This window comes from Anas platyrhynchos, chromosome 4, assembly GCF_047663525.1.
Source record: "Anas platyrhynchos isolate ZD024472 breed Pekin duck chromosome 4, IASCAAS_PekinDuck_T2T, whole genome shotgun sequence".
NCBI classification, from domain to species: Eukaryota; Metazoa; Chordata; class Aves; order Anseriformes; family Anatidae; genus Anas; species Anas platyrhynchos.
In genome coordinates this window covers 6,950,281-6,976,680 of record NC_092590.1, presented here as the reverse complement: position 1 = coordinate 6,976,680, position 26,400 = coordinate 6,950,281, and the positions used below count along the sequence as shown (strand labels likewise).

General features: G+C 38.3%; 1 long non-coding RNA gene across 32 annotated transcripts in view; it reads left to right on the top strand.

The window, feature by feature from the left end:
- Window positions 1–26,400, top strand: part of LOC106016802 (uncharacterized) — an 86,283-nt gene that overhangs the window by 41,533 nt on the left and 18,350 nt on the right. For 23 of the 32 annotated variants that reach the window (XR_011808781.1, XR_011808782.1, XR_005265554.2 and 20 more), the window contains 5 exons: window positions 383–3,940; window positions 14,828–14,924; window positions 16,254–16,356; window positions 22,548–22,622; window positions 23,316–23,429. This is a non-coding gene — a long non-coding RNA (uncharacterized lncRNA). Of the gene's footprint in view, window positions 1–382; window positions 3,941–5,899; window positions 6,668–14,827; window positions 14,925–16,253; window positions 16,357–19,658; window positions 21,495–22,547; window positions 22,623–23,315; window positions 23,430–26,400 lie in introns of those variants that run through there. The other 9 variants (XR_011808796.1, XR_011808792.1, XR_011808779.1 and 6 more) reach the window with 8 other exon arrangements.

Below are 26,400 nucleotides of genomic sequence, written 5' to 3'. Positions count from 1 at the left end.
AGATAGTCTTATTTTTAAAAACTCAGTGGCACAAAATAACTTTCCATTGACAGATTAGCTCACTAATTTCTCAGAAAATATTTCAGTGGTGGCTTTTTCTTTTTTTTTTTTGGATATTGTAGATTCTGTGTACACTTTAAAAATAAAAACTGAGCAAAACTAATTGGGAAAAAAAAAAAAAGACAACTGTCATTACAGCCATATATCCAAGATATGAGTCCACCACACAAATACATAGTGATTACAGAGTTAGCTTGTGGGAGAAGGGGAAGTTAGTATATGCAACACTGTGATTAAAGAATCTGCTACTAGTCTCTTAATTTATTTATTTTTTTAACGTAACTGTGGTGTACATTGTCTGCATGATTTCTACTTCTATCAGATTCTCAGGCTAAAATGGATATAATGTCTTTGAGCCTCAGCGTGGAATGCAGATTCAGCAACATTGAAGCTGGAAGAGGAACAAATGGTATTTAATGTAGATACTGGAAAATGGCTAATGTGGAACCAGCGTGGTGGAAGTGAGAACATACAGGGCTGGGCTCAGCTTACTGAGCTGAGTCTTTCACTGGTGCAAACCCTGCTTCTTGACTCTTAGTGAGTTAATTATATAAGGTCATTCTCTTTTAATTTCTGACCTAAGATGAGGATCAGTTGTACTCCACCAGGAAAAAAATCCTTAACTTTTTAGAAAACAAAAGTGTGAAGCCAGTATATCAAAAGCAGAGCTTAATTTTCACAGGTAGAAGAGAGTTGTAGTACTTGCTGAACTTGCTACTTCCCTGTACACTTCTGTTCCTCTTTATATCAAGAGTTGTTCTGTTCCTCTTTACATTTGTCTCTCCTGAATTTAAATGTTAAAATGTAATCTTCAGCTGACTAGGAAGGGTGAGGGTTTTCTCTAGAATCTCCCTCGCTGTACTGGTAGGGGTAGTTTTAGTAGTTCAAATCCATGGAATTGTCTGCCTTTCTGCCAGCTTTTGTAACCTGTACTCAGGTTAATTTTATAAAGACGAAAACCCTGCTTGCTGAATGGGTCATCCAGGAATCCAGCACAGAAACAGTCACAACCTCCCTCCACCAAACTTTTATAGGATATAAAGTGGGGTTAACTGTTCTTCCAACATACTTCTAAGTCTGACACTACAGACTTATTTGGTCCTTTGCTGTGAGGTACAGTTTGCTGCTTCCAGCATGAGGCAGAGCCTCCAGTTCAGCTGTTCTGCCTTCCCCACTGCCGCCCGATCCCTTGCAAGAAAGTGCCTTTGCTGTCCTGCTTCATATGAGTCATTCTGATGGCATAGGTCTCTCTTCACCTGCTTTACATGCTAGTGTGGTTTTTACTAGCTTGTTTATACGACAGCTTATGCGTTGGTTTGATATTTTGCTGTATGCTTTATTTATGCAGTTGCCTGTTGGGGTCTGGAAAGGATTTCCCATAATGGTAGATTGGCTGGTCAGACTAGATTTTTCAGATTCCTTCTAGCAGTGGTACTAAATGTTAGTGATTAAGTATAACCTTATGTCAGATATCAATAACAGTAACCAAGGCTGGTTCAATAATATGTCTGGGGGACCCTTCCTAAAATAAATAAAACATATGGCTCAAGCCCATACCTAAAGCTCCCAGGCTTTAGGGACTTAAAATTTAAGCCCTGTAGTCACCTTTACAGGTATTTTTTCCCCACTCTCACTCTTGGGAATATGAAACCACAGGCACACAGCGTAACACAGATATTTATATTAAAAATGAAATGAAGCATACCTTGAATAGTACAGTAGAGGCAATACCAGCCTTTGATTCACAATTATTATTTGCCCCACTGACTGAGACCTAGTCAGTATTTATTTTGTACCCACAGGACATTTGTGCTTTTCTAGTTCACCCACCCCTCCCCTCATGGTGTACTTAAATAAGTTTTGGGATGCCTAACCAGGCTTTATGGGCTGTCCTGCAGCCCATGGGGAGATGCTGGGGATGCTGACTGGCAGCAGGGGGTCAGCACTAGTCCCATCAGAAACAGCTCTCTCTTGTCCACATCAGCTCTGCTCAGGGCATTGGCCTGATTCAGAGAGAAGGAGATCAGTTGCCTGAAGCCATTTCTTGCCATGCCAGGGTGAGCAGCTTTCTACAGGGTGTCTCTCTTCTAAAAATCACATTCTCTTTACTGACTGCAGATATCATACCATACTGTGCTTCCTCAGTGGTTATCAAACACAGAAAGCAGACAAATATATGTATGCTCTGTTTAGCTTAAAAAGACGAGTGCTTCAAATGTAACAAATGCCAGAATTAGGGTTCTCTTGTGTGTCTTTAGAAAAATAGTATCTTTAAATAGATAACTGTGCACTGTTGTTTTCCTCTCGATTAATATGTAGGTTTGAATATGGCAGTGCTGAATTGCCTATAAGATATTTACAGTGAATCATCTTTCTTTTAATGTATCTGGAGAACCTGAAAGCATTTGGTGTTTCTGTTGTTCAGAAATATAGCATAATACTCAATTCAGGTAATTAAAAGGAGGTAGTATTATTTTCAGTGCTGATTGGGCTGTTTGATTTCTGTTGTGGCGAATTGTACAAGGAAAGACAACTAATATAACATCCATTTAAAACATGCTCTGATTAATTAATAGCATAATAATAAGCAGGATGACTGTAAAGGAATAATTAGAATAATAAAATTGGCATTTATTTATCACTGAAGTACCTTATTCCTTCCTTTCAGCCTCACAGACGCATTGGCTGTGTGTAGTCAGACTGTAAAGCATTGCCTGTACCAGACTTTTACCCCTGAAATGATGACATTGTATGTGTTATTTATGACAGTAAACCATATGACCAATGCACTGTTAATTGTCATTAATATCCTATTTGAAAAATTTCCTAATCCTGTTTATTACTTTGCTAATAAGTAAATCTGTAGACAGAGGGTATTTCGTGTTATATCTACTTCTTTTAAAATGAACTTTATGGCTTGTGTAATGCCTAAATATACATATTTGTATACATACAAATATCGTTCTTGAAAGCTGATCAACTGCATTGGGTATCTAAACAGGTATTTTAAGTGAGACTATTTCCCTGTTTTAATTATTTAGGGTACAACTTATAGTGAGTAAAAGAAAAAGAAGGAAATCCTATTGCCAAGTATCTAAAAATCAGCTTGTTCACTTCTCTAATACAAACCTTACTAGTACTGAAAAATCAACATTTTCACAAAACAGAGCTGTGATTTCCAGATTTTTCAGAAAGAACTAAAACAGGGTGCTGAAGCAAAGTTCGATGCAGATGAATTATAATTATTTTTTATTAAAAATACAAACATACAAATCATTCTTAGATGGACCATTGCAGTAAGTTAGCCAAAAACACTTGAAGCCGGTAAAGAACAGATTATGTTGTTGTTGTTGTTGTTTTATAGCAAAATATCATGATTTTTAAATTCTTCTGCCTTTTTATTGTTTTAATTCTCTGAGTTAACTTGCAGTGAGCCTCCAGACCTTTGCTGAAGAGCAGATGTACAAACTTATTTATATGTGTTGGCAGCATCACCATCATAAATTGCTGGAGCCATTGAAAAACAATAAACTGAACTTGCTTCAAGAGGAACTAGTGCCTCTCATCGGTATTGCCTCTTTCGAGATGACAGGAGACCTCAAGAGGCCTGAGAGTTCTTAGTTGTATGAGTTTGTGACTAATAGGTGGTTTGATGGGACGAGTGCTCACCACCTAGGGAAATTGAAGCATCTTTGAGCTCAATACCCTTTGTGTCTCATTCTTCTGTAGGTTATTGTTGTGCGGCCTGCGGGGACCTCTTTTACAGTTTGCATCCACAGACAATATGCGATCAGCAAAATCCTTCTAGTTTTACTGTTGTTATTGATCTTCTGCCATTCTGCGCTGTGGCTAATTTGCTTGTTAGCAGTAATTTTAAAAGGTAATTACAGTTTTATAGTCTGCTCAACTCTCATGTATTTATTTCTTGCCTAATTAAAAGTTACAATCTTAGCAGTTACAATCTTAGCTTACTTTTTAGCAAATGAGGGACAGTTTGTTTTCTGATTTTTCATTTCACTCTTAATCTGCAGATTACTCTGAGGATAGACGAAGATAGCTGCAAAGTTAGCTAAGGCATTTGCGTTTAGAAACCCAAGTCATACAAGGTTGGAAATAATGTAATGACTTACCCAGTGGTACACAAAAAACTCTTGTGCATGCTAAATAGAGTAAGTAATAGCTTGCAAGAGATTTTGTACTAGCCGAGACCACAGGCTGAGGTCATCATTAGAGTTTGCCTATGTCTTGTAATTTTTTCTTGGCATCATATAAGCATGAGGTAAACAGGGAAGAAATATGATGGCTAAATTACATGCATTTTAAGTTGAATTAAACTCAATTAAATGTCTCATGTGAATCTGCCTAAAACTCTGCTCTTAAAACTGAGCTGGGATTCTCACTGAATTTTTCTTTTAATGGAGGTAAAGAGCTGTTTGATTTAAGTATGGCTAGAAATACACAGAAGTGAAACATTTTGGAAAGGAACTTAGGGGGGTTGCTGATAGATTTTGTACAGATTTAACCCTTCTCTGAGGCTCACTGAACAACACTGTAAATGGGCAGCTGCTTATTTGGTCAGCAAGGTCAAAGGCAGGGTCCGCTGCTTACAAGCAAAACAGAAAGGCAAGATTAAAATGTTTTACTTCCATCAGTCTGATTCATTCTGGGAGAGAGAGATTTGGCCCATGATTTTTGTAATCATCTTGCAGGAAACTCCAAATTTCGGTGTCTACCCCCAACACCAGTGGGATCCAGAGCCCTCCAGTTCTAAAAGTTGTCTATTTTTATTATTAAAACCAATCAACCAACCAAAAAAAATGTATTTTTCTAGTCCCTGCAGTTGATACCCTGCCCTCAAATGGCATCCTCTGCCAGGCCTGAAGAGGCACCACATCCACTGCAGGAGACTCTCAGCACAACACCTGCCCCCAGTGGTTCCATACAATACATCCCATTTCCCTTCTTTTCTGCATTCACTCCAAGATCCTCATGCCCTGCTCCTCAAAACACAGATCCCAGGAAAATCCCTTGACTACATGCATTGGGCATGCTTGAAGGCTGCACGTTTCAAGTGGAAAGCTTTGTGCTTGGAAACCTGCTGCAGGTGGCCTTGTATTTGTCCTAGACATTCCTGTTAAAAGCTCACCAAAGTGATGTGTTTCTCCTAGATGCAAATCTCCACGGATTTACCATGGACTGGTAGATTTTGCTTGCTGTGGAGTCTATTGCACAACATTATAGTGGATAGCGCTACAGATGGCTGAAGTCTATCGTGGAAACAAGTGATGATCCGAGTGACCTGCTTGAGCACTGTTTTATATGGCATTTGCAGTAATCACCATCAGATAACAAAGGAAATTACTCCAGTCTATTGTAATACTAGCAAGATTTGAATAACCCACAGAAATGTCAGATTATTATTCCATGCATTTACAACTCTCTTAATATGACTGTCAGATTGAGGATTCCTGTAAGAGAAGAGAAAAGCCTCCAAAAGTGCCATGGAAAATCCTTTGACTACTTGGACCCTGTCAGCCACCCTAGCAGATTTCTCAGCTTTATAATATGCGTTTTTACAACCAAAATAATGAAAAAGCTTAAAAACAGATATCCACAACAAGTGAGTGAGCAAACAAGCCCAGGTTGTCATTTTTAATTACCTGCTGTATATGTGTTTTTCATTTTCAGTCCTTTTTAAATGAAGAGGGAAGAATAGTGTAGATTTGTCTTTTAATACTCTTCATCCTCATATTTTTGCATGAAAAACTATAGAGTGTTGCCTTCCTTCTACATTCCTCCAAAGGTATTCCAAGTTTCTTGATATTTGTTTCTTTACTAGGTTCTACATCTGGTGGAGCCCGAATTCACAGGAAACCCAAAATATTTTAAATAAAGGATACCCAGGAAATTTAAAATACTAATTATGTTCAGTGAAGCTTCAGATATTTTGTTAAAGTGAAATCTTGAGGATCCTCAGAGTTGGATCCTGTGAAATTCATGAAAATTATGAATTTCGTAAGAGCTCCAGCCCCATATCAGTTTCCATCTTGGCAGTCATTTGTCAAATTTGCTGATGGTTGAACAGTTTTGACTGCTGCTGTGAACTGTTTTTCCTGCATGTGTACAATCTGTGCAATCTGTACAACTGTTTATGATTCCTTTGAGGGATTACCTTTTCTGCTTCTGTTTTTGTATTGCCTTGGTAAGTAAGTGCTAATAGAACAACTAACTATTTTCATTAACAGTTATATTAATTGCAAATAATTAAACAATTACATGCAATACGATGTTTTCATGGATTTTAGATTTGCATTTCCCATGATCCCAAATTTGTTATCAGTTCATAAGGATTCAGCCTCTCAGCTCTTTTTAAAGTCAATGAGTCAAAATATGTGTAACGTTTTGGAAGCCTTATCTCAAGTAGCTCTAGGATAAATGTTACGCATGGAAGAACTACAGGCTGGGAGAGGAATGGTTGGAGAGCTGCCAGGCAGAGAAGGACCTGGGAGTGATGGTGGACAGTCGGCTGAATATGAGCCAGCAGTGTGCTCAGGTGGCCAAGAAGGCCAACGGCATCCTGGCTTGTATCAGAAACAGTGTGACCAGCAGGGCTAGGGAGGTGATCGTCCCCCTGTACTCGGCTCTGGTGAGGCCGCACCTCGAGTACTGTGTTCAGTTTTGGGCCCCTCGCTACAAGAAGGACATCGAGGTGCTTGAGCGGGTCCAAAGAAGGGCGACAAAGCTGGTGAGGGGCCTGGAGAACAAGTCCTATGAGGAGCGGCTGAAGGAGCTGGGCTTGTTCAGCCTAGAGAAGAGGAGGCTCAGGGGTGACCTTATTGCTCTGTATAAGTACATTAAAGGAGGCTGTAGCAAGGTGGGGGTTGGCCTGTTCTCCCATGTGCCTGGTGACAGGACGAGGGGGAATGGGCTAAAGTTACGCCAGGGGAGTTTTAGGTTGGATGTTAGGAAGAATTTCTTTACTGAAAGGGTTGTTAGGCACTGGAACGGGCTGCCCAGGGAAGTGGTGGAGTCACCATCCCTGGAAGTCTTTAAAAGACGTTTAGATGTAGAGCTTAGGGATATGGTTTAGTGGGGACTGTTAGTGTTAGGTTAGAGGTTGGACTCGATGATCTTGAGGTCTCTTCCAACCTAGAAATTCTGTGTTCTGTGTTCTGTGTTCTGAAGCTATTCAGGTGTTTTCAAGACCAGGACAATCTTCATCTTTTAAAAACTACCAACAACAAACATATCTTTGCTTCATATCTGATTTAATGAGAAGCAACGTAGGTTGATTTAATTATGTAACTGACAGATAACTGACTCTTCAGCAGAACAGGGCACACTTTCCAGTAACAGATGCTAGAACAACCTTTGACTGTCTTTTGGCCTAACTCATCCCATAGGACCTCTGGGCTCTAATGGTTAGGGTGAAGACTTCTGGGTGCAGCCCTTATAGAGGACATGGGTCTACTAAGGAGAGCTCTGTGGAGGGTGGAAACCAGAGGAGGAGAGGATGGGAGAGATCCATAAGAAGCTGCCAGGAGTATAATCCAGCATCTGTAAATGTTCAAAGTCTAATCCTACCCCAGTGAAATCAATAGGATTTTGTCTGGATGAATAATAGCCAGTCCAATGATATTATGCTGATTAAGGGAATACTAGAAACAGAGTGAAAAAGATTGTTTGCATCAGTGCATTAACACTGATGTTTTCAAATACAACAGCTATGGAAAGTTTCAGTAAAGTTAATAGTGTCTGGGTCTCATTAATTCTTGTTAGGATACACACACAGACACAAATCTTAGAGAAGGATTTCAGTTAAAAGAAAGTACATCATATCTAAAATGAGCTTTCTCACACCTGTGTGTAAAGTTTGCATAAACTCAGCTCCATAAAAATCACAGACTTTCTTGCCCTTATAACCATAATTTTTGTTTATTTACATTTGGGATGGTGTTTCTTTTCAAATCCTTCAATGCGCTTTATCAAACCATGTGTTGAATCTTACTCATTGCCACCATGAAATTCAGAGGTAGATAGGAACAATTCCAATTTCTGAGGAACCTGGGTTTGATATTCTGGTTTTTGTGAAACATCGTGGAGATGAACTAAAGCCACAAATGTCAGCCCACATCTAATTTCCCCAAAGTTCAAAGAGATTCAGATCCACTGCCTAGAACCCGTCTGCTCAAAGTCCAGGCTGGTCTTTTATTCATCTCACACCCCATAAATGTAAGTCACAGCGGCAATTTCAATGTACTTAAGTAATGTATAATTGGTTCCTAAAGCTGCCTGCCACTGAAAACAAGCATATTAAATTCAGACTTACAAAATTCCTTATGTCCAATCCCCATTTGTGTGGTGTTTTTTTTTTGTTTGTTTGTTTTGGTTTGTGTGTTTTTTTTATTCCTCCCTTAGAAAGAGTGCTGATGTTCATTTCCTTACCAACATAGCTAATAAAGAAAAAACATATTTAAAAGTCCAGGTCATTAAGCTGTCAGGAAATCTATAAGAGGCATCTCTTCTTGTAGATCAGATTTAAGAAGAATTAAAACTGAAACCTTCTTAATGACTTTTTAAGACTCTGAGTAGTTTAAAAAAAAAAAAAAAAAAAAGATGGAAATGACAAGAAAAAAGAGTGCAGGAAATAAGTCTTTTTAGGCATTGGTATGAAAATTGATATTTTTTGTGTCACTATGTAGAATACTGTAGCTATCAAAAAAATAGTAGTGGAGGATATTAAAACTACCAGGAAACCTTATCAGCACAAATGCTGTACATGTTTTGTAAAAGATGTATTAATCTCATCTCACAGGAGCTGTCACTGTTACAACTAACCCTGGAGCTGTAAAACAAGCTGTAAAATGGATTTGATTCCAGAATATTACAAGTTCTGTCATTACGGGGAAGATTAACAACATAGCCTGGTGGAGGTCTACTGCTCTTAGTGATGCAAGGATGTCTAAGACGAGAAACGGCTTTGTAATTATAGCTGTCTTAGTAGAAATAAAAGGGCAAAAAGGGAGCACATTGAAATAATTATGGGTAGTAGAGAAATGAATGCTTTGAGCAAGGTAGTAGTGAGATAATTTCTTGGGGACAGGTTACAAAGAGGGTTATGTCCAAAGTAAGTTAGAGGTTTTAGTGTTGGAATAAAGTTATAATGTATTTCTGTCCAGCTGAGCATAAAGCTAGAGTGTTGAATGATCTTCAACATGTTGAAGATTTCTCTTCAGAGCTCTTAGCAGGATTATTGTACAGGCTCCTGTACATGTTCTGTTGTCATCTGTGCCTTTGAGAAGTAAACACCAAAGTACTGGTGTGTGAAGATGATGCTGGGAGTTGGGAAGAAATGTTATTTTCTTTTTCTTTTTTTTTTTTTTAAGCTGAAGCCTAATTGAGTGTACATGGTATATATAATGCTTCCTGATATCTGAATTGTTTTTTTTTTTTCATCAAATGTCAAATTCTTCTGTAGTAGTCACTGATATATGTAGGCCTACCATGGATATTTTTCAACAAAGTGGCAAAGTGAGTACCTAGCTATTGTTACATTTAAAATGACATAAATTGGGAATAAAAGTCTGGCAGTTCAGGCAGCTGGCAAAGTGGAGTAGACACTGTATTCCCAGCCTTGAACCTGCACCCCCAAAACAGACGGGAATTTTTTCTTTGATTTCAGCAGTGGCAGCAACAGGGACATTGCTGTTCTGGTTCTTGGTGTGCACTGTGATGTATCACAGAGACATTGTCTGGGAAATGGGAACTGCCCCCATTGAACAGTGCCAGTAACAGGCTTAAGGTACACCAAACCCACATTTCTGCTTCCAGTTATGCAGCTGTGCAGCAGTTTTGAAGGAATTCATCTGGGGACAGGGGTACCTCTTGAACAGGTTAGTGCCCCAAGGCAGCAGAACTTGTAAATGGGCTCAAACCACCCACTCAGGGATCAATCAGTGGGAAGTTTTCAGGTGCCAGCCTCCATTCAGTTGCTAATAGAAAGCTCCAGAGCCAGGGAAGGGATGTCAGAGTGAAATGGGTTTGGGAGGAGAGACTGTGAGGGGCTGGGTTGGTGGTGGTGAGGAAAAATGGGAGGGAAGAGGAGCTGCCCAGAATAAAGAATGGGATCAAGAAGCAGAGGATGTCAGATCTGGGTTTTTCATATTTTTGCACCGGGGGAAAGAAGAAAGCCACAAACCAATAGGAAGTGTAGAAAATACATTTTTGTTATATATTGCGTGGTTTGAAATTACAAGCCAAAATTCAGTCTTCCGTCATCAGTGCATTTCTTCAGCATTCATTGGATTGCTTCCAATACATTGGAAGAGAGAGCAGAGAATCATGCAATGTAGAGCTCCACTATCAATTAAACAGTGCTACAACTTAATGAAGTTTGTGGATATTTTACCAACGTTTCAGATTTTCATTTCCTTTATACCAGAAAGAAAGACAGGACTAGAATTAAATACAAAGGGCTATATTATCTATGCTTAACCATACAAATGATATTCATGTGTCAGGCCTCTTCCTCTAATTGCGGTTTTGCTTGTCTACAGAAATACAAGTGTCTCGATAAAAATGAAACTGATCCTTAAGAAACAACATTTTCTCAAGAAGTAAGGGGTTCTTTTGCTTAGCTTGGATGGAAGTTAGACTCTACTGTTTCCTGCCGGTCTGCCTTCAATCCTACATTCGTTTCAGTGTTGTCTTTTTTTTTTTTTTTTTTTTTTTTTCCATGATAGCCTTTAAACAGCAAGTGACTTAAAGCAGAAAGCCTATATTATTTTCAAGTGACTCCTTAGAGGACCACATTTGATTTCGAGTTTTCTTTAGACTAGGTAATACTACAAATAGATGGGGAAACACAGGGAATGTTCAGAACAAGACAGAACATTTGTGCTCTAAGAAAAAGTGATGGTACGCATCTGCAAATCTGCAGCTGGAGAGAAAAACTGATTTTTCTCCTCCACGTTATTTTATCACAAAGTACCAAAGAGAAACAGAATATTGGGGTGAAGCTGTATCTCAAAAAAGTGACTACTGGGAACAGTTAATGACATTTTTGCTGACACTTATTCCTGCACTCCATTCAAGCTGTTGTCTGTTAAAAGGGCTATGATCTCTAAGAGCTTGCAGTCCTTGTATCTGAGTTCAGCTTCCCAATCTGTAGTTAATCAAAGTGATTTGTGCATACCTCAGTTTCATTTCAATTTTATAGTACAAATTTTTCATGTAGTCCCACTACTTTTCTGAATTTCTGTGGCCTCTAGTGCGAATTCTTTCTTAGGCTATATTGCTCTTTACACAGCCTTGAAAATGTCTGAAAAAAAAAAAAAACAAAAACAAAAGCAAACAAAACAAACAAACAAACAAACAAAAAAAGCCACCCAGAAGGGATCACACAGTTTAAGAGCCAAGGTAGCATTTTAGAAATGAAGGAATGCTGTATTGCTGTGTGCATCGCTTGCCAGTTCTCAACAGTAAGTTGTTATGTTTTTAATTGTCAGATGTGACACCACTGCTGCTGGAGGTTCATCACAGAACTGGAATTAAGACCACAAATTAAGTCATATTTGTTGATCTGCCAGACCCAATAACAGAAAGAAAACATGACATCTGAATACCAAAAGGATGGGAATTAATTAAAAAAAAACAAACAAACAAAAAAAAACACTAGAAATTACTACAGCACAATGTAAAATTGTATAAAATTACTGCAAATATACAGTTTCTATAGATAAATAACTCCTGTAATCTCAAATTTGCAATTCTTTATGTTAACGTAAATAATTTCCATTAACATGGACAAGAAGCCAATAGGTTGCCTTGTGTGTTTTGTTTATGTTTTCTATGTTTGGGGGGGAGGGAATATTTCTCTTTCAGACAAGAAATGTATGTGTGTGACATAACATGTGGAAGAAAAACAGGAGAAAAAAAATGCACTGAAATTATAGTAACATAGGTCTTAATCAGACTACTAACTACTGCCAGATCCCTTCCTCATGTGGGAAGCTCCAACAAATATTAGTATGCACCCAGGGTTTTCAGATATAGTGAAAACACTGATGCTGCCCTGCTGCAGTAATTTACACACAATGTATGTGTAATGGACTTTGATTATGTATGCACCTAATTCCCTTCCTGTGATGGACTGCAATCTGATCTACATTCATGGTCCTTTTGTATTGCAGTGTTGTGGCTGCTGAAGGTTAATTGATAGCAATTGACTAAGAAGGCATTTCTCTGTTGGAAACAGGTGGCACTAGTTTGAACAAAAATGGTACAGGAGAATCTGAAAACAGTGAAGCAAAGATAAGGTTTATATCTAAAGATATGTGATTTGGAGTGTATGCTCAGATGCAATTTGTTATCATAAGGGACAAGGCATCTTCAGAACTCTAGGTGGCTTTTTTGTTGTTTTGATATTGTGTTGTTTTTTTGTTTTTTTTGTTTTTTTTTTTTTTTGTTGTTGGTTGTTTGTTTGTTTTTGTTCTTTCAGGCATTTTCAAGGCACAGGCTATGTAAAGAGCAATGTAGCCTGAGAAAGAATTCCCACTAGAGGCCATGGAAATTCAGAAAAGTAGTGGGGACTACATGAAAAAATTGTATTAAAAAATTGAAATGAAACCGAGGTATGCACAAATCACATTGATTAACTTCTGCTTCTTTTCACCCCTGCTACCCTGCCAGTATGCTGTCTATACAAACTGTAGGATTATCTCCATGATGAGTAGGCTGAGTCTGCCTCTTGGATTGCTGTAGACCAAGCTGATGTTGATGTTTGAAACAACCGTTGCTAAAATACAATGAACACATTAATTGTATCTGATCGCCCTGAGCATCAGCGTCTTAACCCTCTGCTTAATGTTTTAAGCTGCAAGGTTTATTTTAGAATCAGGTGTGCAATTAGTTCTGAGTGTGTAATTAATGTAGAAAGTGATTTGTGTGTGTTAGCCAAATTGCTTCAAACCCTTAGTGCTTTTATTCATTGGATCTGTTTTTGGTGTTGGATAATTATTTGGATATACTTCTCTTTTTGATCTCATGCCTTCAAACTCTTCAGATTTTTGTTTTTATGCTACCATGTATTTTTGACTCCGCTTAATACATACGGTTTAGAGATGACTTTAAATTAGTAAGCAATTACTCAGAATATTAGAAAAAATTGGCACAAGCTTCAGTATTCCATATATGTTTATGAGTGATAAATTCATATTTTGTGACTATAAGCAACTTTGATTTTTCAATCTAATTAATAGAAATTTGAATAATTTTATATTTTATTCCTAATTACTGCAACGTCAGGAGAACATGTTTCTATTCAATGTAAAAGATAGAAATTAAGGAAGGGACACCAATCAAACACTATTTTTACATTTGTGAATCTTTCGTAACTCTTTCAGAGGACCTCACAGGACTGCTTCCTGAAAATATTCTCTGTAAAACATTTCAAAGCTTCATCATCTATGTGTGATATGCAAGGTCTAATTTTCATGGGAGAGTAATAAGCCAATTTTGAGCTGTGGTCCAAAAATGTACATTTGTTTTGGAAACAATTCAGGCTTATATGTTGGAAAAGAAGTCACTAAATCACTATGGATCAGTATCTATTCATAGGCAATGCAACCCAAACTGTCAGAGACTCCTCAGAGAGTCCTTTGGAGTGATGGTAGTTTAATATAAAATATACTTCCTATCTCTCATTTAATTCCATCAGTGGATAAGAATTTCCAAAGGCTGCAGTTCCTTTGCTGACATCTCCATGGTCCTCCCCTGCCCAGATCAAAGATGCAGGAAAAGGTTCTTGTATTAAAGCTCCAGCACAAAAGCAATCACATCACAAATAGAGATACCTCAAATACATTACACATCAGCTAATTAAGCTGTGATCTGGAATTAACGTGCACAGGACTGGAGCACAACATGTGCTCTATAGTATCCACAAGTGCTATACAAGGGTACACTACAGTAGCACCATGTTAATCTTATTAATTCATGCCTTGTTTAACTAAGGGAAGGGCCTCCACTCTGGAACCAGATGCAGTTCCATCAAAATTCATGTGCGTAATTTGTGGTTTCTGGGAGTGTGAGTATTTTGTGTTTTTGGGGATGTTAAAACTTTCACAGTTCATATTTACATTTATTTTAACAACACTGGCATCTGAGCAATTGATGTTTAAGGTTTTATTAATGGCAAAATTAAAATATCCTGTGTCCTGAGGTCCAGGTTGTATGTAAGATTTAGAGTACTCAGCAGGAAAACACACAGCAGACAACATTACTGTAATGGTGTTACTGTTGGTTACTGTTGTGCTGAGGGGTTTATGGTTAGGATCCAATCAGGAACAATGGTTAAGATCCACTGCATTAGTGTTGACCCCACTGCATCCGTGCAGACCCTGCAAGCACGGAGCTTTGATCTGTTTGCATAAACACAGCTTCATCCGTAAGAGCATGTGATTTTTTTCCCCACAGATCGAGATGTCAGGATGGAAAGAGTCCATGGATGGGAAGAAAAGGATGACTGGCACAGTCTACCCAGTACTGCACTGCTCCCTCTGGATGCCACAGAAACACTCCTGAAACAGAGCTGTGCCAGGGTCATGGCTCTGACTGAAACTGATTCCCCTTCAGTAAGTGGGTGGCAGCTCTGACATTTAGATAATTTGGTTTTAGATAGTTTGGCTTCATCTTGTTCATTCTAGGATACCTAGAATGTACAATATTTTGTACTGTAAGTATTGCTTACATCATTTTTGTTTTCTAGATTTTGGGTTGCAAGAAGTATGTGCAATACTCAAAGAGTTTTCAAAACAGGAATTTACAAATGAACTCTGAATGGCTCCTAAACACCATGGACCTCTGTAAGTAACTGAATATGCAATCACTGCAACTAATTACTACTAAGCAATATTATACTGAAACCTCACACCATCATAAATTGACATGTAAACTTTGGTAATGCTAACAACAGCTGCTTTATTAGAGTTATTGTTACTATCTATCAAGGCTCAATGTCTTATCCCTTTTTGTGTATCATTTTTCCCTGGTCAGTGCAGTTGAAAACCTCTGTCCTAGCATGCAGCAATGCAGTAAGTGCTTTGTATTAAAACAAACAAACAAAAAAACAACCACTGAACTTTTCAAAATTTTTTTCCAATTTTTTCCATACTTCAGGAGAATACTTTAAGGGCATTTTATTAATTTATCGATTAATCCTAACACTAGAAAAAACGGACATGCTTTACTGAAAATTCCAACTTTTCTTGAAATGTAAAACAGAAGTTTTTGAATGACAAGCCTGTTATGTCAGGTTTTCAACTGCTGCTTATTTGAAAAAGCCTGGCATTTGAGGGAAAGACCTTAACCAATGCCCTGAGATTGTGCTGTGTGTTCAGCCCGTCTTCAATCTGCTCTGATCACATCCAGCTCTGGTGCTTTTACTGCTCAAATGCCTCTGCGTAAATTTTAAAGTTTCAGATATCCTCTCTTTCCTTCTGAGATCTCTGAACAAATGTGGCCATTTGATATTTTTTAGATGTTCTAATCTTTGGTAATGTAAAGATTAAAGATGATACCATGTCCGTTTTTGGACTGTGCTACAACTTTCTTAATTTGTAACAGAAACAGCATAAAAAAATAAAGTTCCCTGGTCTTAATATTGCTTAGAAACTCCCTAAGAGACGCGTGATTGGCACTGCTTTGGTCCTGTTTCTTCAAGTTCTCCATTAGGATTTCATTTTTAGAATGTACCTGGGTGATTTCTAACTTGTAGCTGCATGGGAGGTTGCTGACAGTGAGCACAATGCTAAGGAAGGCTTTGGGCAAATTCATCCAGGAAATTAATTACAAACCTATCTAGGTTGAATTTTGAGACCTGGAAATGGTGTTCATCCACACTTTATTAATAAACTCTGCATGAGCCCTAATTTGCTTTGCCTTTGTCCTCTGTTCTTCTGGTGTAAATCAAATAAATGAGCCTTGAAAGGTGAAAGCTAATCTTCCCAAGACTCTGCTGACTTGATGATGTAAAATGGGGTGTGTAAGTTGTGAATCAGGACTGCTGTATCTACCGTGTGGACTCTTGTAATGCCAAACGAGATCTCGGTGCCCTCATATCCTACTTCAGTTTGTTTGACAGCCTGAAGAATTGGTGGTTTCTGTTTGTTTGTTTGTTTGTTCTTGCTTTTTAGCACTGTGCTTCTTCTGGTGAGGTAAATAACAGGGAGGCCTATGATAAATTTCACACATCTCCACTGTGATTGCTGAGGCCTATGGTCAATTCTCCATCTTAAGGTATTTATTGGCACTTATTCTTGGGTAAACCAAATTTCACTCTTAAGTACCATCATAACCTTTCCTCCAAAAAACAGCCTCACTTTTCACCCATGTTCTTTCTGCTCTATTGGTGAATCCAGCTCCTTGGAAGTCTGTTCAAAAACTTTCAGTATTGTTGTGTATCTTTTTAACTTATCTGTGCTTAAAGATGCTGTGTTCCATTCTATTATCCTGTTTCTGCCTTGAATATTTCAAGTCTTTTTGTAAAGAGAGAAAGCACAGAGGATGTTGGTTTAGACAATTAAAACTCATAGCTTCGTAAGACCAGTGGATTCTGAGGTATCCTTTTTTTCCAAGGTATTTTCAGGGGGCTTACAGGGTAACATTGAGATAATGATGGTTGAAAAAATGTAATTGGCAAGAATTGCAGATATGCCTGACTCCTCTCATGTTATTAGGAGATTCTTTCATTTTATCTCATCTCTCTCTCTCTTTTTTTTTTTTTTTTTCTCCCACCTATCTTCTCCCCTGAAATATCCTTATCCAATGAATGCCCAAACATGTAATTTTAGATTGTGGGCTTTTGGTATGTGAGCACGCACTGGTGGTAGGGTTTCTGTATAATGACTTGATAAACCTGTCAGGGTTTTACTAGTAATGCATAATAAATGTGGTTATTATAGAAAATACTCCTTTTCCAACAGTGGCTGTTGGATCTTTAGCAGGTTAGGAATCTTAATTCTTCTGTAATTCTCTTTCTCTCTTTTCTTCTCACCTTTTCTGTTCCTCATGATTGATTAAGGACTTCAGCAGATTGTAGTATCATCGCTCTCAGCCTTTACATATGAAAAAGATGCTAATTATAGATGAGTAGTTTCTTGTAAATATAGATTTTATTATTTTAAAATAATTTCTTAATTTTTTAACCTGCTCTTCTAGTGATATAGTTCATTAAGTAAAAATGTCTGTTAATTAACCTAGGCTGTTGTTATACTACATCACCCACTCCAAAGCATCAGCCCAAACCTATACACCTCCCTTCAGTCTTTTTTGTTTGTTTGCTCGTTTGAGGAAACTCAACACTATAGAATGTTTCTGGAAGCTGTTTGTGCATTCCTCCAAATGTCTCTAATGATGCAGCAGAGGGATCGTGTGGAAAGCCACAACCGTTTACCCCAAAGACCTGAGATAACACAAGAGCAGGCGTTTTCTGAAAGCCTCTGCTACAGTAATCTTCTAAAGAGGATTATGCATTTTAAACAGCCAATTAGGTGCGATTAGGAAGAAAACCTCAAACCATTCCGATGACGGGAGAGAAGGAATGCGGGCAAACTGACAGCTGTTAAATGGATGAACAAAGTACCATAAATGGTCAGGACGTTGCAAGCAAAGGGAGAAGAATGGGTACATAAAGGGAGAGGAAGGAATAAGTAGTTTAAGGTCACAGTTTTGAATCTGTAGCAGATCCGTGCTCACCGGGGCCCCACACCAGAGCATTAAACTCTTTTGCCTTCTCTGAAATTGAAGGGAAAATGCTGCATTTTAAGTGACGTATTAGCAAGCACAAAATCTAATTTTAAAAAATCTGAGTTTTCAACCATCTTTTTAATCTTTTCTTTCATTTACCATATGCATTTTAAGAAAGTTGTGAAACAGTATGCCAAGAAGCTCCCATTTCTTCTCCCCTTTATTCAGCAACTCCTATAACCATGGAGATACCCTCCCTTTTTATAGCTATTACTTACAATTTCAACATTCAAATGAGAACCTGTAAATCCGTTTATCAAGTACTGCTTAAAGTTTTCATGCAAAAGGCAAAGTTTCTGTTTTTCTTCTGATTAATCTGTGAATAGAAAACACAGCTGAAATTATATTTCTTTGTAGCTTTAGATGGTCTTTTCAGTATTTAACAAATTCTGTAAAGAACTGTCATTTTTGCAATTAATTTTTTCATGTTTGAGAAACAACACACAGTGTTTGTGTTTGATTTTGTTTGGTTCTTTCTTCTTATTTTATGCAAACTAATCTGAGATTGGGTTAGGAACAGATTTCTGCCTATTGTTGTTTGCCTACTCTGCAAGCAGAGGACAATTTATATTTCAGTTTGTCTCTGAGACCTTGGCTGTTTCAACTACATGTGGTATCTCTGTCCTGTGGTGTTGCAACCAACCTTTATTTTCCATTCCCCTTATGGAAAGCAAAAGCAAAGAAAAACAAAAAGACATTTTTGATTTCAGGAATTTACACAGAAGTGCATGATCTTCTCCTGATAGTCCTGATACATAATCTCTTAGAATTAGGATTTCCATTGGAAGCCTATGCTCAGAATTGCCTTTTTGGCAACTTGTTTTGATTTGTATTTTATTTTTAGGTAGTGTGTGCACAGACATATTTGGTGAATTTACTATTCGTATTTAAGAGTTGGATTTTTCTGTTCCTTACAGTTTGAAAACTATGGTAACTGGAAACAAACAAACACGTAAATAAAGCCATGCAAATTTGGTTCGTGACTTTTTTTTCCAGATGATTTTTCAGCAAATTGTGCTGAATTTGCAAAGAAAAATATATATATATGTTTAGTAATTGCTCAGGAGCAAGCTCATGTGTAATAAATAATGTCTTTAATCATTGAAATTTAATTTCCAGAACATGTCATATTGTTCACCTACCCATTGAGAAAGCTGTAAATTAAATCTGGGTCTCTACTGAAGTCATGGTTAACAGAGGCGATCCTCTGAAATCCATTCAAGATACTCTCCTCTTTTTCTGAGTGAATGTAGGCTTGGTTGCTAATGCAGACTCCAATGGCAAACACCTTTTTCTAAATAAATCCCACGTTGGATTTCTGCACCTCTCCTCTCTGGCTACGTTTCAACTTCCACAGTTTTATTACTAAAGTGGCACATGTATTATAAACTGCTAGGATGAAAGTCTATTAGCTGAGGTTCTTCTGCACAGACTATTGCATCCCACATCCCAGAGAGTGAGCTAACACTGAATGTGATAAATACTCTGTATTGTTTGTTTATTTTTGAGTTCTCTAAACAGTGAAGGTACAAGTAGGATCGTGGTTTTGCATCCTTTCCCGTCTGCACCTCAATGGAGCGTTTTTTCAATTTGTAAGGACTCTGGCTGGGCTACAGCTACCCAAACTTCTCAGTGTTATGTTAGTGTCCTCTCAGACAGGCATGCAGGTCGCCTTGGTCTGTTGATTTAATGCATTCTGATTAATAATTTTTGTCATTGTGCTGTAGATTTGGCCAGAAATAAATTCCTCCTCTCTTTTTTTTTTTTCTTTCTTTTTTTTTTCTTTCTTCCAGCTTCTATTCTCCATTAACCTTGATGTAAATCAGGAGAAACTCCACAGAAGTAAACACAGTAATTCTGATTTAGGTACCACTTGGGATCAAAATCTCACCCAATCTGTAACTGTGGGTCGACCAAGACACAATAGCATAAGCAAAAGATGTGCAACTGAATCACCTTTGTTGAATAGTCATGAACTGACTATCACTTTGTGGAAATTATTGAATATCAAATACTATAAGATTAATTTCCTATTAATGTGACTAATCTTGTCAAGTATGAGAATTTCTGTTCTTCATAAAACTGGGATAGCAGAAATTTGAACTTTGGCATTTGTCAATAATTTCATTTCTTGAGATTTTTCTCTGGGATTGTCTCTGTTTTATGTAGAACAAAAGTAATACATATTGCATATCAATTTACAGCATTTGTTTTCCACAGTGCAGTAAGGAAAGTCTTTATGATCTCTCACCAAACAAATATACAAAGAAAATAATGTGAAAAGGTGCACGCCAAAAAAAAATAATTAAATCCACAACAAAACCCAACAAAGCCACATAGTTCTCAAACTTCTGCACTATGCAGCAGCTATTATTTGAGTTATCCATAAATAACAATTATAATCTTGACTGAAATATAACTGACTTCTGTTTCATTCCTGGCCAATAGATGAGCTCAAGATGTACACAAGTGTGGTGAACCCAAGGGATTTAGAGAGCATCATAAAAGCATTTTATTGTGCACTCCAATGCTGTCATCTGCAGCTAGCTAACAAATAAGAGAGGTTTTTAATATAATCCACCATGTCCCTGCCAGTGCTCCTTGCCTGTTACGTCATCTTGCTTTGGGCCAAGCGTTTGTTTTCCCCAGATGGCCATTGCAAAGCTGCTGACAGCTCTTCTGACTGAGAAGCTGTGGCGCAGCAATCTTCCAATTCATTTAGCACTACTGACAAAGGAAAAGCTGTTGATATCCCGATGCGAAAGCACTTTATCAGGCATTACATAGTGTCTGTATTCTCAGCGTGTTTGGGGCATGATAAGTTATAGCACATGCTTTTTGACATTTTCCTGCCTTTCACTGCAGTGTAGGATTCCTTGGAGTTGAAATTGAGGTGGCAGAAAAGATGTAAAACGCCAAGTGTGACATCATCAGCAACTGGTGGCGGTTGTGGAATCATAAATAATATTTTGTAGACTTGGATGAAAAATAAATCCCCTGAAAGATGTGCGCTGCGGTTCCGCTTGCCTAAACTTTTGCCCTTTTACGCGCCTGAGTTGTGTGGACTTTTGAAACCGATACCTACCAGACCTATTAGCATCTAGAGAAGCTGTTCTTATTCTGAGAGCACCAAAAGTGCTGGCAATGAGCAATAATTGCTTTCCATCCTGTTCTATTTTATCCATTGAGTACAGATGGGTTAGGAAAACACCTAAGTACTCCAATTTTTGTCACAGCCTCATTCCCAAATTAGTGGGATGGGAAGAGGAAAAGGCCCGCATGCTGCCCTGTGCAAGAGGGGCCTGGCTGACTGTAGGACACAGCGTGAGTTGCTCCACCTTGTCCTGCATGGCATGGTTGGGGCATTAGCAGTCCTTCTCTCAAGGGTGCACCGCAGGCCTCACCTTCCTACTGGGGGCAGCTGAAGCAATCTGCTCCACTTTATGAAAATCAGATGCAGCTGTCAGGCTCCTGGCAGCTTGTTAATGTAGCCTTTGCTGAGAAGGAGTTTGAATACATCCAGTTTAGTGGTTTGCTGCCAATATTTATTTTATAACATAATTGTGTTTTTTCTTTAAAACAATCTACATGTTACATAATTTTCTCCAGGGTCCCACAAGTAAGTCTTTAGAAAGGTGAAATAAGTGCACTTTTTTTTTTTTTTCTCTAATTTGATCAGGTCCATTAACGTACTGACGGTGATTGTAATTAATTTAAGATAATTCCATTTGTCCTCTTTTACTGGCTGATTGAGCAGAAAATATCCAGGGCTGTTCAGGTGCTCCACAAAGGGTCAAGGAGTCACTCTGACACAAACAGTGAGTAGTCCTCCCTCTGGTAATCTGCCCACCGCAGTCATTAGGTAGTTTGAATTGTGGCCGTCAGCACCCGTAGCGGCTCTGAGTAAGCACAATTATTTCAACTGTGTTATTTCAAGTGGGATGAATCTCGCTGCCTGAGTTCAAATTGGGTTTAAAACATGAAACAAAAAAAAAAAAAAAAAAAAAAAGAAGTAAAAAGTAACCCTTCCATTTCCTGATTCTCCAACTTCGCAAATACTCCTAGTTAATACTCCTAGTTTCTCCAGATATCTAGATAAAGCTTCCATGGCTGAAAGTAAAAGATCCTTGAAGAAGATTTTTTTCAATTCAGAAACCATTGTGGTGGAGCTGGCATATTTTCTAGTTGTCAGGTAAAAAGGTTTGTAAACCTGTAGTATAGGCAGCAAGTCCAATTATTCAATTGTTTCCTCATAAATGGTGTTTTTTCCTTCACCCTTCAAAGAGTAGAGTATTTGCATTACAGCTTTTTTTTTTTTTTTTTTTTTTTAGGAGAATGGATAGGATGATGATAGTATTTAAACAAGAAAGTAATTTAATAAATGAGATGCTAAATGCTTAGACAATTATAGGCAATAGTAAGGCCTAATAGTAGCATCCAAACGAAGATCTACAAAAAGTCTTTGCCAATGCTGAAGTAGGAAATGCAGCTCTGGAGCTCACTCTAGCTCCATACCTACTAAATATCCATTTCTTCTTCTCCTTATTTATCTTGTAATTTAGATTTTGGGGTTTTCTAGTGTATGGTATTCATCATTCAAATTCACTTTAAAACTCAGGGCAGCTGTACTTACAAGTATTTGTCAATATGTTCACATTTTTCTCTCTAACTGTCTCTTGCAGGGAGATTAGTAGGAGAATGATGGGATGAGTTTGTCATCCCTATTATATAAAATTGGAACTTCAACATATTACTATGTAAGTAAGCCCACAGAATAGCTGTAAACAGGCAAAATACGAAATATTGTTTGAATTCTGAAATCAAATGGTCCAACCGAAAAGAAAACATGTCAATTTTCTTGTTTTGTTTTGTCTTGTTTTCACTTATTCCTTTCTGCTTCCAAACTTGATTTACAGAAAAGTATGAGCAAACCACTTGCACAAACAAAACTGTTTCATGTAGGATGCATTGTATTTTTAGACTATGTTTCTAAAGAAATGTTTTTTCTTGAAATGCTTAAGAAAGCCAGCAATTGGTACACACAGCATTTACAATAAGTGAGGAGCTCTTTTTTCAAAACCATAACCAGATCCAGTAGACGCTGCTGGAAAAGATCTATGCAGAAGTTTTTCATGAAACTGCGGAAATACTTTTTTTTTTTTTTAACTTATTCTAATGGAACTCCCAATTTAGAACAGTGACCCATATGAGTGACCTTGGTCCTTAATTCCTCTCACATGATGTACATTGCAATGTCTTAATGTTGCATCTGAACCAAAAAAGTGTGAGCTTGAGATGTGTTACCTTCCAAAATTCATACTAATATAAGACTGAGAATATTTCAATTCATAGTATACCTTATTAAAACTGGAATCATTTTGGATGCGTAATCCTCTGGGAGCTAAAGTTCAGATTGTTTGTAACGTAAACCCTTTTATTTCACCTGGTAGCTTATATAAATGGATTGCAGAGAACAGCTGAAATGTTATGCGGAGCATTTGATTTCCAAGTTTGACACACGCTACCTGAAATTCCCAATGTTACATGAACATCATCTTTAACTCGTAAGTTTTGAATTTTGAAAAGTCTGTTGTTCCTGGGTGGTCACTACAGAGATAGCTTCAAGCATACAAAATATAAAAAGTATGCATGAAATATGCCAGTATATTAAATTAACATCCTGCAAAAGCTCCCTTTTTAAAATCCAGATGCTTATATTGCTTTTGACAGACTCTAGGCGGTAAAGTTCTAACTTTAAAGAAGGGGCTTTCTGTTTCTGTTTTCAAGTTAAAAATAATGAAAGGAAAACATACTGAAATTCCCACATTATTAAATAAAACATTTAAGTGGCATGGGGCCAATCATTGTCACGCCATGAACAAATGCCTTACGGTAATATGTTCCATAACTGTTTGCTAAAAACTACCAATTTTAACACATTTGCACATGATTAGACACAATAAAAAGTTACTTATTGAAGCCAGTGTCACAGTAGTGCTACTCAGGCCCTGGGGAGGGAAACCTCCCTGCAAACCTGAATAAGAGAGGTGGTGTGAAATAAGTTCCATGCTGTGCAAACAGAGCGTGAAGACAGTCCCCAAGTGATCAGCTTTGTTCCTGTGGTCAGGAGTTCACAGCGCTGACACTGTCTGCGTCACCAGAGAACAGGACCACAAGGACGTGTGATGGGGAGGACTGGGCTACGTGACTGACAGGCTAGAGCAACAGCTATCCAAGAGCTGCTTTCAAAACATCCTTTTAAAAGACCCCTCTTTACCAAGGACTAGCCCACCAAAGCGATGCATTTCAAAATGGTTTGAGTTTCCTGTTTTTCTTGTAAGATTTCTGTGTGCATTCTTGTTTTTTGTAATAACCATAGAATTATAGAATGGTTTGGGTTGGAACAGAACTTGGTTGTCAGCTAGCCCCAAACCCCTGCCATTTGCAGGGACACCATGTGCAGGGGTTTGCCCAAAGCCCCATCCAACCTGGTCTTGAACACCTCCAGAGATGGGGCATCCACAGCTCTGAGCAACCTGTTCCAGTGCCTCACCACCCTCTGAGTCAAGAATTTCTTCCTTTGATAATCAAGGAAAGAGCTTTATAGGCTTATGTCTTTAGCAGCTCACACATTAGCATTTATTTTTCTCACTGAACCTGACCAACCACGAAGTGGCCAACAAGAAACAGCTGTCTCTATTCTAATGGCAGAAGTTCAGCTATGCCACTTATGCTTTGCTGACTGAAGTAGTGGAATAGTGTTTTCATTATTTCAGACTAATTTATTCAAAGTATAATTCTGCATAAATACCCATTTAGATGTCAAATATTTTTGTTGAAACAAACACCAAAATTTACATTAGGCAATTCCCTTGTATCCAACCCACAGACCACTTGTGTTTTAGTTTTTTTCTTTTCAGGGCCTTTGGATTAAGAATCCATTGATGTCTTTCAGTTTTCCAGAAAGCATGGCACTTCACATCGTCCATGTTCATGTGAAGTGAGTTATCAAAGCAGGCCTGAATTAGTTAAAAGTAGGTGTAATCTCCACAAACATATGGGAGCCAGTAAGAAAAAAAAAAAAAAAAAGTCTTCAGGGGAATATTTTGAGTATAAGTTAATGGCAACATTAGCAGAGATAATTTTTGCTTTGCAGTATCTGCACATTTGGATTCACAAGGGAGTTTCTTCCTACTTGGGATTTTACACATCTATCAGCTATTGTGAATCTGAGAAGCCAATTGAAACATTATATGACTGTAAGATGCACCCTTGGGGGTTTTGGACCCATAAAGTAATTCATGCATTATAATCAGGGATAAACATTTCCTTCAAAAGAGAACCCCATGAATCCTCTGCTACCTCAGGGACTGAACCAAATTCATAAGATACCCAGGGTTATGATATATTTCATGGTGACCTTCTTACCTCCAGAAGGTGACAGAACTCTCCATCCCAGCTGCCTGCCACTTGCACTGCCTTTAATTTTTTCCCCAACCCTATCTTATGGGCTACTCAGAGCAGTCAAAACACTGCACAGGGAGAGCTGCTGGGGAGCAGAGGTGGGTGTGACATGCATGACCACAGCAAGAACAAGCAGAAGGTGAGTTGCAGGGCATGCCACTTGTGCCACCCAGCAAAATGAGTCAGCTGCTATTTGCATGCTCCCCTCTCTTCACTGAATGTGCTGGTGGGATTCATGCCTGGCAGTTTCTCCAGCACTCCTATCTTTCCTAGAATAAGGTGCTCCCATTAATAAATTCCTCCTGCCAGCTCCCAGGAATATATAGCAGAAGTGCTGTTACTGATACCTGTTAAGAGTCTAGAGTATGTGTTCAGCAGAGATGTTCTAGCCTGAGCACATACAACAAAAAATCCCCACCACCAACAAAATGTAAACAGAGCATTAACATTAAGAAAGATTAAATAAAACAGCCCTTCAGAGTGCTTCACAATTTTCTATGCTATGAAAAATACCTCCAGTCCAAAAGGAAATGAGCAGGCAATCTGAGCTCCATCTCCTAAACAATGTAGTAAGGGCAAGGCAGGTCTGGAGTCTTTACAGGACTTTTTGTATCTCACATTTTACACCACCACTATTTGTGTGTAAGAAACAGAGTGTTTGGATTCATCTGTTCTTAGGTGACAGAGGGGCTGAGGAGTCAATGTTTGATGTCAGGCGTATGAATAGCAGGTGTTTGCTTTCATTTCACAGGAGCTAGCCTCGCACTACAAAACTTCACAGAAAACACTTGACTGCTAGTGCCTCCTGGGTGAAGGCAGCATAACCCACGCCAGGACTGCACCCTGGGTTTTCACGGGTCGCTTTGTTTAAACCTAGCCAGGAAGGGGTTGGCCCAGGGGGCTTGAAGCTGAAGAGGAAAGGAATGGATGCTTTCCAAAACTGAGTGTGTGCAAACTCTTTCTCGGCATTAACTTTCCCCCTCCTGCTGTTTCTGTTTCAGTTGGCAGCAGGGAGAAGTGGAAGGAGGCATAACAAACCCCACTCCTTCCCCCTCGCTCTCCAGCAGTGCA